The sequence below is a fragment of the Primulina eburnea genome, chromosome 17 (assembly GCF_022965805.1).
Source record: "Primulina eburnea isolate SZY01 chromosome 17, ASM2296580v1, whole genome shotgun sequence".
In the NCBI taxonomy this organism is placed as follows: Eukaryota; Viridiplantae; Streptophyta; class Magnoliopsida; order Lamiales; family Gesneriaceae; genus Primulina; species Primulina eburnea.
Genome location: NC_133117.1, coordinates 26439820 through 26455709, shown reverse-complemented (window position 1 = coordinate 26455709; position 15890 = coordinate 26439820). Strand labels below are relative to the sequence as shown.

Sequence of the window (15890 nt, the reverse complement as noted above, 5' to 3'; positions counted from 1 at the left end):
CAACAGAGTATTGATTTATATCGATGGGATATGGGTACAGAGATAGAGATACTATTTAGATATCAATCCAACAGAGAAAAGAGAAATACCATTGTTATTGTTATGTTATACTATGTTATTCATGTTTCAAGAGTTAGGTGGTATTTAATGATTTCAAAGCCATGTTTTATAGAGTATGATATGTATCCATTGTTATGTAAGAGTTCCACTTGCTGAGTTTTATACTCATTTCAGTTTCATGTGATGCAGATAAGAGTGACGGGCCATGACGTTGATTGGAGCCGAGGTCATATGCATAGAAGATGGAAGGAGGAAAGATATTTTGCTAGCATTTTGACATGATCAAAAATGATATTTTGTATTTTGTTGCCACACTTTATTGATCATATATATACTTTTGATTGTAAATGTTTTATGTCGAGAAAATTTTTAATCCTTCTTCCCTTCAAGTAAAATTTTTAATTTCCGCTGTGTTATTTTATAAAATTGGTCAGTGGTGTTACAATAAGGCTGAGGATGAATGACGGTGCTGATAGAATCTTGCAACAAGTAAGGTATGTTCCTGAACTTAAGAGGAACCTCCTCATATCCTTAGGCACCCTTGAGTCGAATGGATATTCCTTCAAATCCAATAATGAAAGTATGAAAATGCTCAAAGGGTCTTTTGTTGTCATGAGAGCTGTAAGAAAGAACTCTCTATGTATTATCTTTGAAAATACAGTCATAGGTGGATCTGCGAACATTGAAACCATGACATGAAGTCAAAACTTTGGCATTTGAGACTTGGTCATATAAGTGAAAAAGGGCCACATGAGCTGTCCCAACAAAATCCTCTTTGTGGAGACAAGATACAAGGTCCATAAACTTGTGAGTACTATATTCTGGTAAAGCAAAATGAGTAAGTTTTGGACAAGGGAGCCATTCAACTACCAGGCCCTTTGAGTACGTTCACTTTGATGTGGGGGGGAGGGGGGGGCTTTCAAGGATAGTCACACATGGTGGGGGAAAGTATTTTATGACTTTGGATGATTACTCAAGGAGGCCGTGGGTATAAGTTCTGATGTCAAAGGATGAAGCCTTTTCAAGGATCGAGGAATGGGTGATATTGACTGAAAATCAATTGGATAAAAGGCTCAAACACCTAAGAACATACAATGGCCTTGAATATTGCTCTGAACAATTCAATGAATTCTGTCGGCAAAAGGGTTAGGCACAAGACTGCTTCTGGAACCCTACATCAAAATGGACTTGCAAAACGATTGAATAGGACTTTACTTGAAAGCAGTAAGGTATATGCTATTAAATGCTGGATTGCCAAATAGTTTCTGGGGAGAGGCTGTAACCACTTCCTGTTACTTAATTAATATAAGTTCATCTAGTGTGTTAGGTTTATTTTGTCCAACAGATATCGAAAATAATAAAAAATATCAGTATAGGATGTAAAACAGTAAATGTGTGTTTTATCAGAATTAGGTGTTGTGCCAGATGTTACCACATCTCGGACAACATCTACATGCAGCGGAAAATTAACTTTTATAACACAAATTCGCTTTAAATAAATAAATGGACGAGATTAAATATGCACAAGTATAAATACTTGTGCGATGCCTTATGGCAAAAATTAATCACTAGAAAACCACACTGTTTACACAAAACCTATCACTAGTGATTGTACCAAAATCAATTTCCTCAACGAGTTGAGAAAACAAATGTTTTCTAAAACCAAACGACCATAATAAAAACCAAGACAAGAAAGCAAAATGTGATGCCAAGAGGAAATCCACGAAAACAGTCTTTAGCCAACTTCTCCACAGATGTTGTCTTCAGATGTTCCCAACACTTAAGGCAACTCTTGCTATCGGCAGTCTTCACAGCAGCAGCAATGTTGACACTCTTTTTCCCTGAGATTTTTGCGTGCAAAGTGCGTGTATTATATTTAATAATGAACGGCCGCACTTCAAAGTCCTAGGTCTTCCTTTTTATATATATGAGCCTTATCTCACAAGGAAACCTATTAATCAAGGAAAGTAAGAGTTTTATTAGAAATAAACTCTATTAAACATTGATATCATATCTTATCAAATCATCCACATAAATATGAGATCTTAACTGTGTGCTCAAATATATTTTCACAATTATCTCGTTATCCTAATGAAGGCAAAACCACATAATATAATCATACTTAATTTAAATCAAAAGATATAGTTAGAGAAATAATTTAGCTCTATAATTCTTTTATACTTGACAATATTATTTCCCTTCGATCTCCCCCTTTTTTCCTTTCTTGGACAAAACGAGATCAAACCCATTTATCCTTTGGCAGCTCAAAACAAATCCCCCTGAATTCAAGACTGTTTGTCTCCCCCTGAATAAAATACTGTTAGTAGTAGTGTTGTTAATAATGTTGGCAACATTCAGAACAACACCTGCACCAATTCTTTGATTACACAAGGAGTAAAAACATAAGAACCTAGTCACACTGAGAAAATGCAAAATAGTAGAAGAGCGAGCCGATATCTCATAAACATTACAACAGTAACCCTCATTCATCATCCTCATCACTATCAGTATCATCCTCCTCATTTTCATCACTGTCATCCTTAGTTCCAGAGGGACCAACACCAGCATCAATATCTCCCCCTTTTTGTCCATGAAAGACTCCGACTGCCAACAGTGCTTGGATGGTAATAGTCACATCCTCATAGAAAGCCAAATCAGCTTTGGCTTGTGCTATCTTCTTAAGGGCATGATCAAGAAAACGCTGAGCACCAGTGATTGATATCTTCACATATCCAGACGTGGAGGGAACAGATGTAGAAGGCTCATTAGAAGGGGGTACCGAGGCAGAGGCGGTTTGAGAGGGTCCTGGCGTCGGTTCTGGAGCTGACTCAGACCAGGGGAGGTCAATCTTTCTAGGTCCCTGAAGCAGGACAAGAACAATTTTTAGTAACTGTTTAGGCTCAGTAAATGGTTCTGTGATATCCTTGATGAACCCTTGTGCTTCCAAGATTCCGTAAATAAGAGAGGGAAACAGGAGCTTGGATAATTTGAGACCCCCATTGGCATATTGTAGAACCAAACTAAAGACCATGCGTCCAAAATTATGAGTATGGTTGCCAATGGCAAAGAGAGTTAGGGCCTAAGACTTTGTGACCACGGTGGTGTTAGTGGTTTGGGTCCAGTTTCGGGTTGCAACCTTGTGAAGGACTGAGTACAAGGAAGTGAGTTTGGCAGCCGAGACCTTGGCGGGATGAGCAGGGAATTTACTGACCAGACCACCCATGAGGACGGAGTTGACTTCATTAAGATCTGGTGGAGGCCCTTCTGCTATTGCAGGTGTATTGTAGTGAGCATTTATAATATCAGGATTGAAGTTGTATACCCGATTGCACACAAAAACTTGGCCAAACTTTGCGGATCGCGGATTTCCAACACTCGAGGAGAGATTGCCATAGAATTCAAGCACAGTCTTATGACAGTAAGGTATAACAGAGGAGACTGTGGAAAACATACCTCGAGATCTTAAAAACTCAATTAAATTGTACCGGGAGAAGGTGTCCAGATCCGCATTTCGTTCTTCAATAAACTCTCGATTGACATAGAGAGACCAATTGGAGAAAGATGTTTCAGAATAAAACATGTTGTTGTAGCGGCTAGCCAGATCATATGCGGAAAGGTCAATGGTGTCCTCAGTGTCTTCCACATCTGAGACAACATTCCCAGGGGCAGGGACATCACCTTGCAGCGTATCAGCGGAGGCACTGGATGCAATGGGATCAGCGGTTCCAGAGGGATGAGGAACTTGCTGACTCTTCAGGTTAGCCATGAATTGAGCCAACGTAATTTCCTCATCACGAAGTGGTGAGGCCAATGGTGGAGAGCTTCTGGGTGCGGGTTTATCTGATTCAGTGGTTTCCCTGGACGAAGAGCTTCTCGTCGTAAGGTGAGGGGCAGGCTTCTTGCGCGCCACAAACTCATAGTCAGCATCATTAGAGTCATCCCCAGATGAATATTCAGGATCAACAAGCGATGGTTAGCTGGGTCCCTCTCCTTCGCGACGAAATCGCTTCGAGGTGGTCAAGTCAGGGTTATACCCTGCTTTTCTTTTGGAACGACGGACTGGTTGACGCGGAGGGTCAAACACTTGGATAATCGGAGGATTATCAACATCGTAGGCATTCCCTGGTTCACCAGGGGAAATTACTTCCAGAGGCATTGGTTCTTCAGCCGAAACCACCAGCGGTAGAGGCGTTACGCCAGTAGATGTTGGCTCGTGAGGGGCATCATCTTCTGTGTGTCCCATTTCACTTTGAATATCAAGAGGATCATAACCCTTGCCTGCCATGGACGGTGAATTGGAAATTAAATTGGCGTTGGTAGAGAGGAATTATAGATAAAAGTAAGAGAGTACAAATGAAACTGATTCGAGGGTTTAAAGGGATGCGAGTGAGAAAGGCGGTGTAGAGAAGATGAGATTATCATGAAATCACAGTGCAGCACTAAATTAGTAACTAATTGATCCAACGGTAATTAGGCGATATGAACAACTAGCCGTTAGCCCTGTCCAGTGATTACCGAATTAATTTAGAGCAATACCAATTTCAAATATTCCAGAATTAAACCCACATCGAATTTAACTCCACTCGACAACAAGAATCGCATAAATTCGACATTTTTGCACAGTCTGAGTTTTCACCGAATTTTTCCTTTGTTGAAGTATTAATATCCTTGTGCACAACAATACTCACGGAGATATGTTTATGCATGACTTACATATGCATAAAACAGAATGTAACATAAATAGAAACATAAGAGCAAATATGAGGTATGTGTACAGATGAAGTGTAGTCACAAATGTTGGCAACATCTCCTGACAGCAAGCACAATTCCAGAAAACAAATTTGAATTTTCTTCACACTTGGTGACTTATCCACTTTCTGAACATAGGAGTGGTAGCTCCCACACTAGGAGAACGGTCTTCATTGGACTCTCCTAGGTAGCTGTTTCCATTTTCTCCTATATTTGTGCTAATCTTTGGAAGGGGTAGCTCCCACACTAAAAGCACAGCCTTCATTGGGCTCTTTTAGGTAGCTGTTACCATCTCTCCTTCTAATCACAGACCCGTCTCTTTATTTTTCAATTTTCTTAGGTGACTTGACACATTGGTTAGAGTCAAGTGGCCAGTCTCCAAGTTCTTTGTGACAAAGTTCAAATGTATAGGTGCGAAGATTTAAAGGAAAATAAGGAATTGTACATGCATCAGAAATTTCTGCCACATTGTTTCAACACAGCATATCACCGTATGAATGAAATGTAGTATGCCTAAGTCTTAAAAATGCACATGCAGCTTAGGTGTTGTCCCAGATGTTATAACATCTGGGGCAACATCTATGAATGATCAAGCAGAACACATGCTGAGAGATTTCCTAAGGTTGGAGAATCTCTCGAAATCTAATGCTTTCGTGAATATGTCAGCCAATTGGTTATTTGTACCAACAAACTCAATTCGAATCAATCCTTTCTCCACCAAATCTCAAATAAAGTGATGTCTAATGTCAATGTGTTTAGTTCGAGAGTGTTGTACTGGATTCTTTGAAATATTGATTGCACTTGAATTATCACAATAAACAACTAGAGTTTCACTCTTAAAGCCATAGTCTTCTATCATTTGGTTCATCCACAACAGTTGGGAACAACAGCTTCCAGCTGCCACATATTCAGATTCTGCAGTTGAAAGTGATATACAATTTTGTTTCCTACTATGCCATGAGATTAGATTATTTCCAAGATAAAAGCAACCCCCAGATGTAATTTTTCTATCATCTAAATCACCCGCCCAATCTGCATCAGAAAATCCTACCAAATTTGAGTTGGTTTCGTGTGTATACCATAATCCTAGCTCAATGGATCCGGCTATGTAACGTAGAATACATTTTACAGCTCTTAAGTGTGAAGTTTTAGGATTAGATTGGTATCTAGCACACAAACACACACTAAACATGATGTCAGGGCGACTGGCAGTCAAATACAGGAGGCTACCTATGATGCTACGATATAAGGTGTTGTTACCATTTTCAGCAACATCATCTTTGCACAATTTTTCACTCGAGCCGATAGGAGTTTTCATGTGTTTGGTGTTCTCATTTGCAAATTTCTTAATTAGATTCTTCGCATATTTGCTTTGACACAAAAAGATGCCATCATGCATTTGTTTAATTTTCAAACCAAGAAAGAAGCTTAATTCACCAACCATGCTCATCTTAAATGTAGATGACATGCACTCAACGAAATCATTAACATGCTTTTGAGATGAGGAACCAAAGATTATATCATCAACATAGATTTGGAAAATAAGAATCTCACCTTTGGACTTTTGAATGAAAAGAGTTTTGTCTACCTCACCTCATTTGAAACCAATCTCAAGCAGATATTCAGTCAATCTCCCATACCAAGCACGTGGTGCTTGCTTCAAGTCATAAAGTACCTTCTTCAGCTTGTAGACATGATCCAAATGGTGTGGATTCTCAAACCCCTTAGGTTGTCTAACATATACTTCCTCACTCAAAATTCCATTTAAAAATGCACTTTTAACATCCATTTGAAAGAGTTTAATTTTCAAGTAGCATGCAATGGCTAGTAATAGTCTGACTGACTCTATACGGGCAACAGGAGCAAAGGTCTCATCAAAGTCAACCCCCTCAACCTGTGTATACTCTTGAGCAACCAACCTTGCTTTGTTTCTAATGATGTTTCCTGACTCATCGGTTTTATTTTTAAAGATCCATTTTGTACCAATTATGTTGCCATGGTCAGGTGGTGGAACCAAGTTCCACACATCATTTCGAACAAATTGCTCAAGTTCATCATGCATTGCATTTATCCAAAACTCGTCTTTCAAGGCTTCATCCACATTTTTAGGCTCAATGTCGGATATGAAACATGAAAATCTGACCTGTGAGTATGTGGAGCTCATGCAGATTAGACCAGCCATTTTTCGGTAATCAATTTTTTCTTTCTTTCGAGTTTGGACCTCTTCACGCACATTTCCGATTATCTGAGATGATGGATGATATTTCTGGATTTTATTTGGAATAATCTGTCCATCATCTACTGTATCATCATTGCACTGTGTTTCTTCAGGTTCGGTGACTTCAGTGTCACATGTTGTGCCAGATGGTGCAACATCAGGGGCAAAATCTGTATTTTCCAGTGAGATTGACTTGTCCAGAAGGTCTTCAATATCATCTTCAGCAGTTTTCTTTTTGAGGTCTGCACAATCATCAAAAACAACATTAATGGATTCCATAATAGTCCTAGTTCTAAAGTTAAACATGCGATAAGCTCGACTATTAGTGGCATATCCCAAAAATAAACACTTATCACTCTTTGAGTCAAACTTTGCAAGTTGATCTCTGTCATTCAAAGTGTAACATACATAGCCAAAAATATGAAAATATCTAAGATTAGGCTTCTTTCCCATAATAATTTCATAAGAGGTCATGGTTGATCCACTTCTTAGATACACCCTGTTTGAAATATGACATGCTGTGTTAAGGGCTTCTGCCCAAAAATGCTTTGCAAGGTTCTTTGAAGTTAGCATTACTCTTGCCATTTCTTGCAAAGTCCTGTTCTTACGTTCGGCAATGCCATTTTGTTGTGGTGTTTTTGGTGCTGAAAATTCATGAGAAATACCTTTCCTGTCACAAAAGGATGAGAATGAGCGATTTTCAAATTCTTTACCGTGATCAGTTCTAATCCTTCTTATCTTCAGACTGTGGAGGTTAGTGATTCTTGTGATCAAATTTTTGAATACATCGAACGTATCTGACTTCTCTTTAATAAAATTAACCCATGAAAAACGGGAGAAGTCATCAACACACACGAAAGAGTATTTCTTACCTCCGAAGCTCTCAACTTCCATAGGACCCATAAGATCCATGTGTAGTAATTCCAGACATCGTGTTGTCCCAGGTGTTGGCAACACTGGATGCGGCACGTGAGTCTGTTTACCCTTTTGACAGTCACCGCACACATATGGTACACCAGTAGAGAGATTAGGCATACCTCTTACTGCATCGTACTTACTCAAGTTTTTCAGGGTTTTGAAATTTGCATGTCCGAGTTTTTGATGCCAAAGATCAAGTTCAGTGATTTGCACATGCTTGCATGAAAGGTCTTCTCCTATTTGGTAGCAATTGTCTGAGGACCTTGTACCTGTCATAATACACACATTTGATTCATCAAAGACTTCACAGTTATGTTTATCAAATTTAACAAACAAATTATCATCACATAATTGGCTTATGCTTATCAAATTTGAATTTAATCCTTCAACATGGAGCACATTGTGAAGCCTTTGCAGTCCTTCAACATTCAGTGTACCATTTCCTACAATTCTTCCTTTTGCTCCCCCTCCATAGGTCACTCTACCACACTTTTGTTCAACATAATCGGTTAGATGTTCTTTAGAACCGGTCATATGGCGTGATCTTCCACTATCAAAGTACCAATGACCTGCAGTATTAGTTTTCAACGAAGTATAAACAACTTTACAGTGAGTTTTTACCTTTGGGACCCAAATTTGTCTTACTGTAGGTCGATGATAGAAGGTGTTGCGGGAAATGTTGTACAACATTCGGGGCAACATCTGGCTCGACTTTCGATTCATGCGATCATCCCTGAGTTTAAAACAGTAGGGCCTGATATGACAAGGCTTAAAGCAGTAATGACATACATACCTTCGTTTTCTTCTCTTAGGGACATGTGTAGTATGTTGTCTTTTTGTTGGAGAGCTTTTGGTTGAAGATGTAGTTTGAGATGGTGTGAATGTTTCAGTTTTTCCTTTCACAAACACAGTAGATTTTGAACACTCACCTATTTCAAACACACTGTCTTTGAATCCCAGACCCTTCTTGTCATCTATTCCCATTGAAAAAATGGTTTCAAGCTTTTATGTGCTCGAATTAAACTTGGACAGGGTTTCAGTTGCCTTTTGAAGTTATTCTTTGATATGACCAAGTTCTAAATCCTTTTTGCTCAAAATTACCTCGAGTTTAGCAACCACTGCTTTTAGATCAGCATTTTCTTTCGCCACCGATTTCAGTTCGGCATTTTCTTTCATGAGATTTGCATTAAGCTTGTTTCTCTTGGTCCAATCTTCAAACAATTCTTCATAAAGCTCCTGGACACTTTCAAGAGTAAGTTCTTCACCATCAACCTCCAGATTTTCTTCACTCAAGTTACCAGAAACTGTAGAGTTAAAGCAGACTGATTTTTCACAAATGTTGCGGCCAGGTGTAGCAACACCTAGGGCAACACCTAAAGGATTCACTTGTAGAAAGCGGGTTTCTGTCAGTAGTGCAGTCAGGGAGGTTTGATTGTCTTCATCAGTGGTCTTCTCCTCAAGATCTGATTCTTCATCGCTTAGAGATGCATTGTAGCCTTTGTTCTTGCGTAATCTGTTTGCACACTCATTTGCGTAGTGACCGAAACCTTGGCATTCTCTACATTGCACCGAATCATACTTCCTTGGTTTAAATTGTCCCTTGCCTTCATTCCTTGTTTGAATTTGTAGCTTCGCAGGAAATCTTTGTGGCCTTTCAGGTACAGGGAGGCTCGGAGACTTGGATGACTGTGCATCCTTCTTATCTCGGATTCTCTTCAAGTAATCACCAAATTTCTTTGTGATGAAGGAGATAGAGTCCTCACAGAGATCAGAATCATTGACTTCTTGGGATATTTGAAGGAGTTCATTGTAGGAGTCATTTGAAGTTTGAAGTGCAATTGTCTTCCCTTTATCCTTCTTTTGCATGTCCAGGTTCATCTCAAACGTGCGTAGTGAGCTGATAATATCTTCCACTGACATCTTAGACGTGTCCTTAGCTTCATCTATTGCGCAGATTTTTATGTTGAACCTTTCAGGCAGAGAACGGAGGATTTTGCTTACTAGACGCTCACTTGAGATAGCTTCTCCAGCACTGAATGCCTCATTAGCAATCTCCCGTAGGCGACGATCGTACTCGAGTATGCTTTCAGATTCTTCCATCCTCATCATCTCGAATTTGGAGGTAAGCAGCCTTAGTCTGGTTCGTCTCACACTCTCAGACCCTTCACAATGACATTGAAGGATATCCCATGCACTTTTAGCCGAAGTACAGTTTGTGATTAAACTGAACATGTTCATATCAACCGATGTGAATATAGCATTCCCTTTGAGTTATGGTTTGAATTTTGCACTTCGTCAGCAGTCCAGTCAGTTTCAGGCTTTGGCCGTTTGTCACCTTCTTGATCCATCACGACTGGTGGGGTCCATCCATTGATGACACGCTGCCATGCCTGTTCATCCAGATATTTTATGTATTATCTCATCATAACCTTCCATAGGCTGTAATTAGTACCATCGAGTACTGGTGGTCGAAGTGCAGCGCTTGCAAACGAGATGTCCATTAGTTATTTTTTTTCCTGTCAAACAAAACAAAAACCAGAATCAGCACTTAGTATATAAAGAGTTGGCTCTGATAGCACTTGTTAGGTTTATTTTGTCCAACAGGTATCGAAAATAATGAAAAATATTAGTATATGATGTAAAACAGTAAATGTGTGTTTTATCAGAATTAGGTGTTGTGCCAGATGTTACCACATCTCGGACAACATCTACATGCAGCGGAAAATTAAATTTTATAACACAAATTCGTTTTAAATAAATAAATGGACGAGATTAAATATGCACAAGTATAAATACTTGTGCGATGCCTTATGGCAAAAATTCATCACTAGAAAACCACACAGTTTACACAAAACCTATCACTAGTGATTGTACCAAAATCAATTTCCTCAACGAGTTGAGAAAACAAATGCTTTCTAAAACCAAACGACCAGAATAAAAACCAAGACAAGAAAGCAAAACGTGATGCCAAGAGGAAATCCACGAAAACAGTCTTTAGCCAACTTCTTCACAGATGTTGTCTTCAGATGTTCCCAACACTTAAGGCAACTCTTGCTATCGGCAGTCTTCACAGCAGCAACAACGTTGACACTCTTTTTCCCTGAGATTTTTGCGTGCAAAGTGCGTGTATTATATTTAATAGTGAACGGCCACACTTCAAAGTCCTAGGTATTCCTTTTTATATATATGGGAGCCTTATCTCACAAAGAAACCTATTAATCAAGGAAAGTAAGAGTTTTATTAGAAATAAACTATATTAAACATTGATATCATATCTTATCAAATCATCCACATAAATATGAGATCTTAAATGTGTGCTCAAATATATTTTCACAATTATCTCGTTATCCTAATGAAGGCAAAACCACATAATATAATCATACTTAATTTAAATCAAAAGATATAGTTAGGTAAATAATTTAGCTCTATAATTCTTTTATACTTGACAATATTATTTCCCTTCATAGTGCCTTAAGTTTAAGACACCTATGGAGTACTGGTATGGCAGACCCCCTGACTACACAAATCTAAAGGTGTTTGGGTGTTTGACATATGCTCATGTCAAGCAATATAAACTAGAATCCAGAGCACTAAGGTGTATATTCATTGGTTATCCACTAGGTGTTAAATGGTAGAAGGTGTGTAATCTGGAACAAACTGGCCCAAGGTGCTTTACCACAAGGAATATTATCTTTGATGAGGCCAAGATGGGATACTCTCTTATCAATGGATGCATTACTTCATCACTAACTCCCATGTCATAGTGGAGAATATTGGGGATCCTATATGTGGGGACCCGGGCTCTAATCGATTCAATCTGGGATTTAATGGATCTGTGAGAAAATGTGGGTCAAATTTTTCGCTTTTTAACATTAATTCTAATGTTTATAAGTCAAGCATAAGAGAGTTCTATGTTTTAGTTTACAACATAAAATACATGTCTCATTCTAATACATAAATCCAAACTAGTGTAAAGTTTAATACAAACCATAACTACAAATACTACAAGTCTAGTAAGAGCCACTAGTCATCTTCTGCGCCCGTAGTCACCACGCTATCTCGATCTCATCTCTATCGTGACCCAGATCCTGTCCCACCTGTTGTTATGCACACATACAGACATAACAACAGCCGGAAACTCCGGTGAGAACAAATCCCAGTATAAAACATGTATACATGCTAACATAAAATCATGAATCATGCATAAAAGCAATAATAATGGGTTCCATAGTCTATGAAACCAATCTATATAAGCATGCAATGCAAATCAAATAATGTCTTGACTCAACTCGACTCTACTCTAGGGATCCCGGGGTGAATAAGACGTCACTGTCTGTTACCTACCCTCCCAATCGGGGTAACTGTACGTCTTACTCCTAGACTTTGGTCGTGTCTGTATCGAATGTCTACAATCGGAGGAAGTCTGCTCCTATGTATCAAGAGATTTTTGGGAAACTCCAATCAAATCTGATTCGAGTCGTATCTTCCCCACAATCACATGAATTATACCTTTTGTGTCGAACAATATGTCGTAGTCAAAATCTCGAGTTTAAAGTGGCCAATACAAATCTGAAATGGCAATGTCTAGATGTCATCTATCCACATATATAACTCAAAGCAACTCATATACAATCCACTAATCGATTCTGATACAATTTGACGGCATAACAGCGTAATTTTCGACACCGGTCATATCAACACCACAAAATCAATCTCACATCTCATAATTCTTATCATAACCACATCTCAACAATTCATACTCCCCAAGAACACAATATACCATGCTAAAAATTCATAACAATCGGATAACATATCCGTTTTTCGATCCAGTCGCGAATATACTATGCTCAACATATCAAGAACACATACTAACCATCATATCTAATTTTCCCCAACAGGTATATTTCAAAACAAGCTGAAAGTGAGCAATACTCACATCCTTTTGAAGCTCTTGAGGAGAGGAATACAAATCTCTACTTGGTTCACAATTTGGATATGTAATTCATTCAAAATTACAAGTCTAAGATCAAAAGGAAATGAAGTCTTCTCCCTTGGATTCTCTCGGTTCTCCTGTCTCTGAAATGAGAAAGAATGAATCATATACCAAGTGTATATATACCATTCCATGTGTCAACATAAGGAGTGAAGGTGGATTTCTCGCATGCAGCACCGCGGGTGCGTTGTGCCAATGGAAGCCCTTTTATTTTCCTAAAATCAACGACCGCGGGTGCGGTGTCTTTTAGACCGCGGGTGCGGTCATGGTTCTGTAAACTTTCCTACCCTACTGGCCATCTACCGCGGGTGCGGTAAGTTCCTGAGCGCGGGTGCGGTATTGCTTCGAATAAAAAATCTCATTTTCTGTCCCTGCACCGCGGGGGCGGTAGGAAATGCAGTGCAGGTGCGGTATGGCTTTGGCCATCCCTTCAAAATTCTAGGTTTCATGACAAACTTCTTCATTTCCCACATCTGATCTCTATATACATTATTCATAACATATCTATTAATTCAAAAATGTCAATCAGTGTTCCGGGCATTACACTATAAGACTATCCCTAGACCAAAATGAAATAGGATGAGGAGAAATGTATCCAGTTCAAAGAATCTGAATCTAAATCTGAAACAAAAGAAAATCAGTATATAAACGGCCTCAGAGACATGCCCAATCTGACATGATATCATTTGCACTCACCGTAGCTGAACAGGTGGAGATCTCTCAACCTGTGACACTCAATGAAGCCATGAGATGCAAAGAAAGAAATAATTGGATGAAAGCAATGAATGATGAAATGGAAACTTTGAATAAGAATAATACATGAGACCTTGTTGATAGACCAAAAGGGCAAAGAGTAGTTGAATATAGATGGATTTTTAAGGTAAAGGAAGGTGGTTCAGTCAACTCCACTCTTAGACATAAAGGAAGGTTAGTGGCAAAGGGGTATACACAACTATAGGGAATTGAATGTAATTAAATTTACTCTCCAATTGTTAAACACGGTTCCATTAGACTCAAGTTAGCTCTTGTCACACAACTGGATCTAGAAATGGAAAAACTAGACGTCAAAACTGCTTTCCTCCGTGGAGAACTTGAGGAAACCATATTCATGGATCAACCCAAAGGGTACTCAAGGGAAGAGAACAAAGACAAGGTGCATTTCTTGAAAAAATCCTTGTATGGCCTTAAACAGATTCCTAAACAATGGTACAAGAGGTTCGATGAGTTTATGACACAAATACACTTCACTAGAAGAAAGCTAGACAGTTGTATATATATGAAAGGTGAAGGTGCTCAACCAAGTACACTCCTACTGATATATACTGAAGACATGCTAATTGCAAGAAAAAAAGGGATCTTCAAGCGCTCAAAGAGTTGTTGAGTTCTAAATTCTACATGAATGAGTTGGGGAAAGCCAAGAATATACATGGAATGGAAATAAATAGAGATAAAAAAAGGGGAACATTATTTCTCAATCAAAGCGGATATATCAAGAAGGTACTCCAACAGTTCAAGATGCATGAATCCAAGGAAGTTACTATCCCATTGGGACAACATTACAAACTGTCAAGTGATCAGTCTCCAGCAGAGGATTCTGAAAAGAACCCAATGGAAAAGGTTCCTTATGCAAGTGGGGTGGGGAGCTTGATGTATGAGAAGATCTGTACTAGACCAAATCTGTCATATGCCATGAGTGTGTCTCAAGATTCATGTCAAATCCTAGGAGCACACATTGGGAAGCCTTGAAATTGATCATGAGATACCTAAGGGTACTAGTTACTAGTAGAAAAATCGCTTTTTACTTCGCGTATTCAATGAAGTAATAAGGTAGTTAATTGCCGAAGTATATGGACGTGAAGTAATAGATGTACCTTTTACTTTGCATAATAACCGAAGTTGTATAATTGAAAATACTGAAGTCTTTGGCCGGTTTTCGAAGAAAAACCGGTCCAGAATTGGACCGGTGCCGAAGTAACAAAAATGTTTTACTTCATCGATTATTGTAAATAATGAAGTAATATATTATATGTAACTTCGTCTTAATTATTATTTAGCGAAGTAGTTTATAATAGTTTACTTCATTATTTACAATAATCGACGAAGTAATTCATCTGAAAGACTTTGTAGTTATGTATTTTGATGAGGTAATAAACACAAACAACTTCACAATTTATCCTATTTGTGGAAGTAAATACAATCTATAACTTCAGCATTTATCCTATTTGTTGAAGTATTTTATATTATGTTACCTCACAATTTACATTTAGTGACGAAGTAAGTGGTTCGAAAGACTTCAGTAATTTGTATTTTGATTAAGTAATTGCGCAAAACAACTTCGCTTTTACAGAAAATTTTGAAGTAAATTAATTCTATCACTTCGTCTGATTTCTTATTGACGAAGTATTTAATATTATATCTTCACAATTTGCAAATAACAACGAAGTAATTTACCTGTTACACTACATTTTTTTTATTTTGATGAAGTAATTGTTAAAAAAAGGCTTCGCAATATATGACTTAATACACTAATATAATTAAACTCATAAATTATCCATCTAAAAATTATTAATATCCACGAATCCACAATTACATATTCATCAATCCACAAGTAACCCAAAAAATGTATCCACAAAACCAAAAGTATATCCAAGAGTTATCAAGAAACTGAAATTTACAACCTTTTAAACCATGATTTCTAAGCCGGGTCGTCAAAATACAGAAGAAAGAGGAAAAAGAAACACAAACCTTAGCCTGTGATTATAACTGAGAGGAACGCCTCGCTATGTGTAAAGCAAAATGAAGGAGTGAGAGCAGATTCAATCTACTCGGGTGTTTATATATCCGAGGAAAAGCCACTAAAAAATGGACTGATTCAGATTTACTCTAACAAAATTGGAGCTTTTTGTCACAAATATCTCTTGCAAAACGACGAAAAATGGGAAAAAATATCAT

At 38.2% G+C, this 15890-nt stretch overlaps 1 long non-coding RNA gene across 1 annotated transcript; it reads right to left on the bottom strand.

Annotated features, from left to right (window-relative positions):
- Positions 1 to 1866: 1866 nt before the first annotated feature.
- LOC140818289 (uncharacterized) lies at positions 1867 to 15854 on the bottom strand. The gene is made up of 3 exons (XR_012114940.1): positions 15684 to 15854; positions 10398 to 10461; positions 1867 to 2011 (listed from the first exon to the last, which is right to left on the bottom strand). It is a non-coding gene; the product is annotated as an uncharacterized lncRNA (long non-coding RNA).
- Positions 15855 to 15890: the final 36 nt, after the last annotated feature.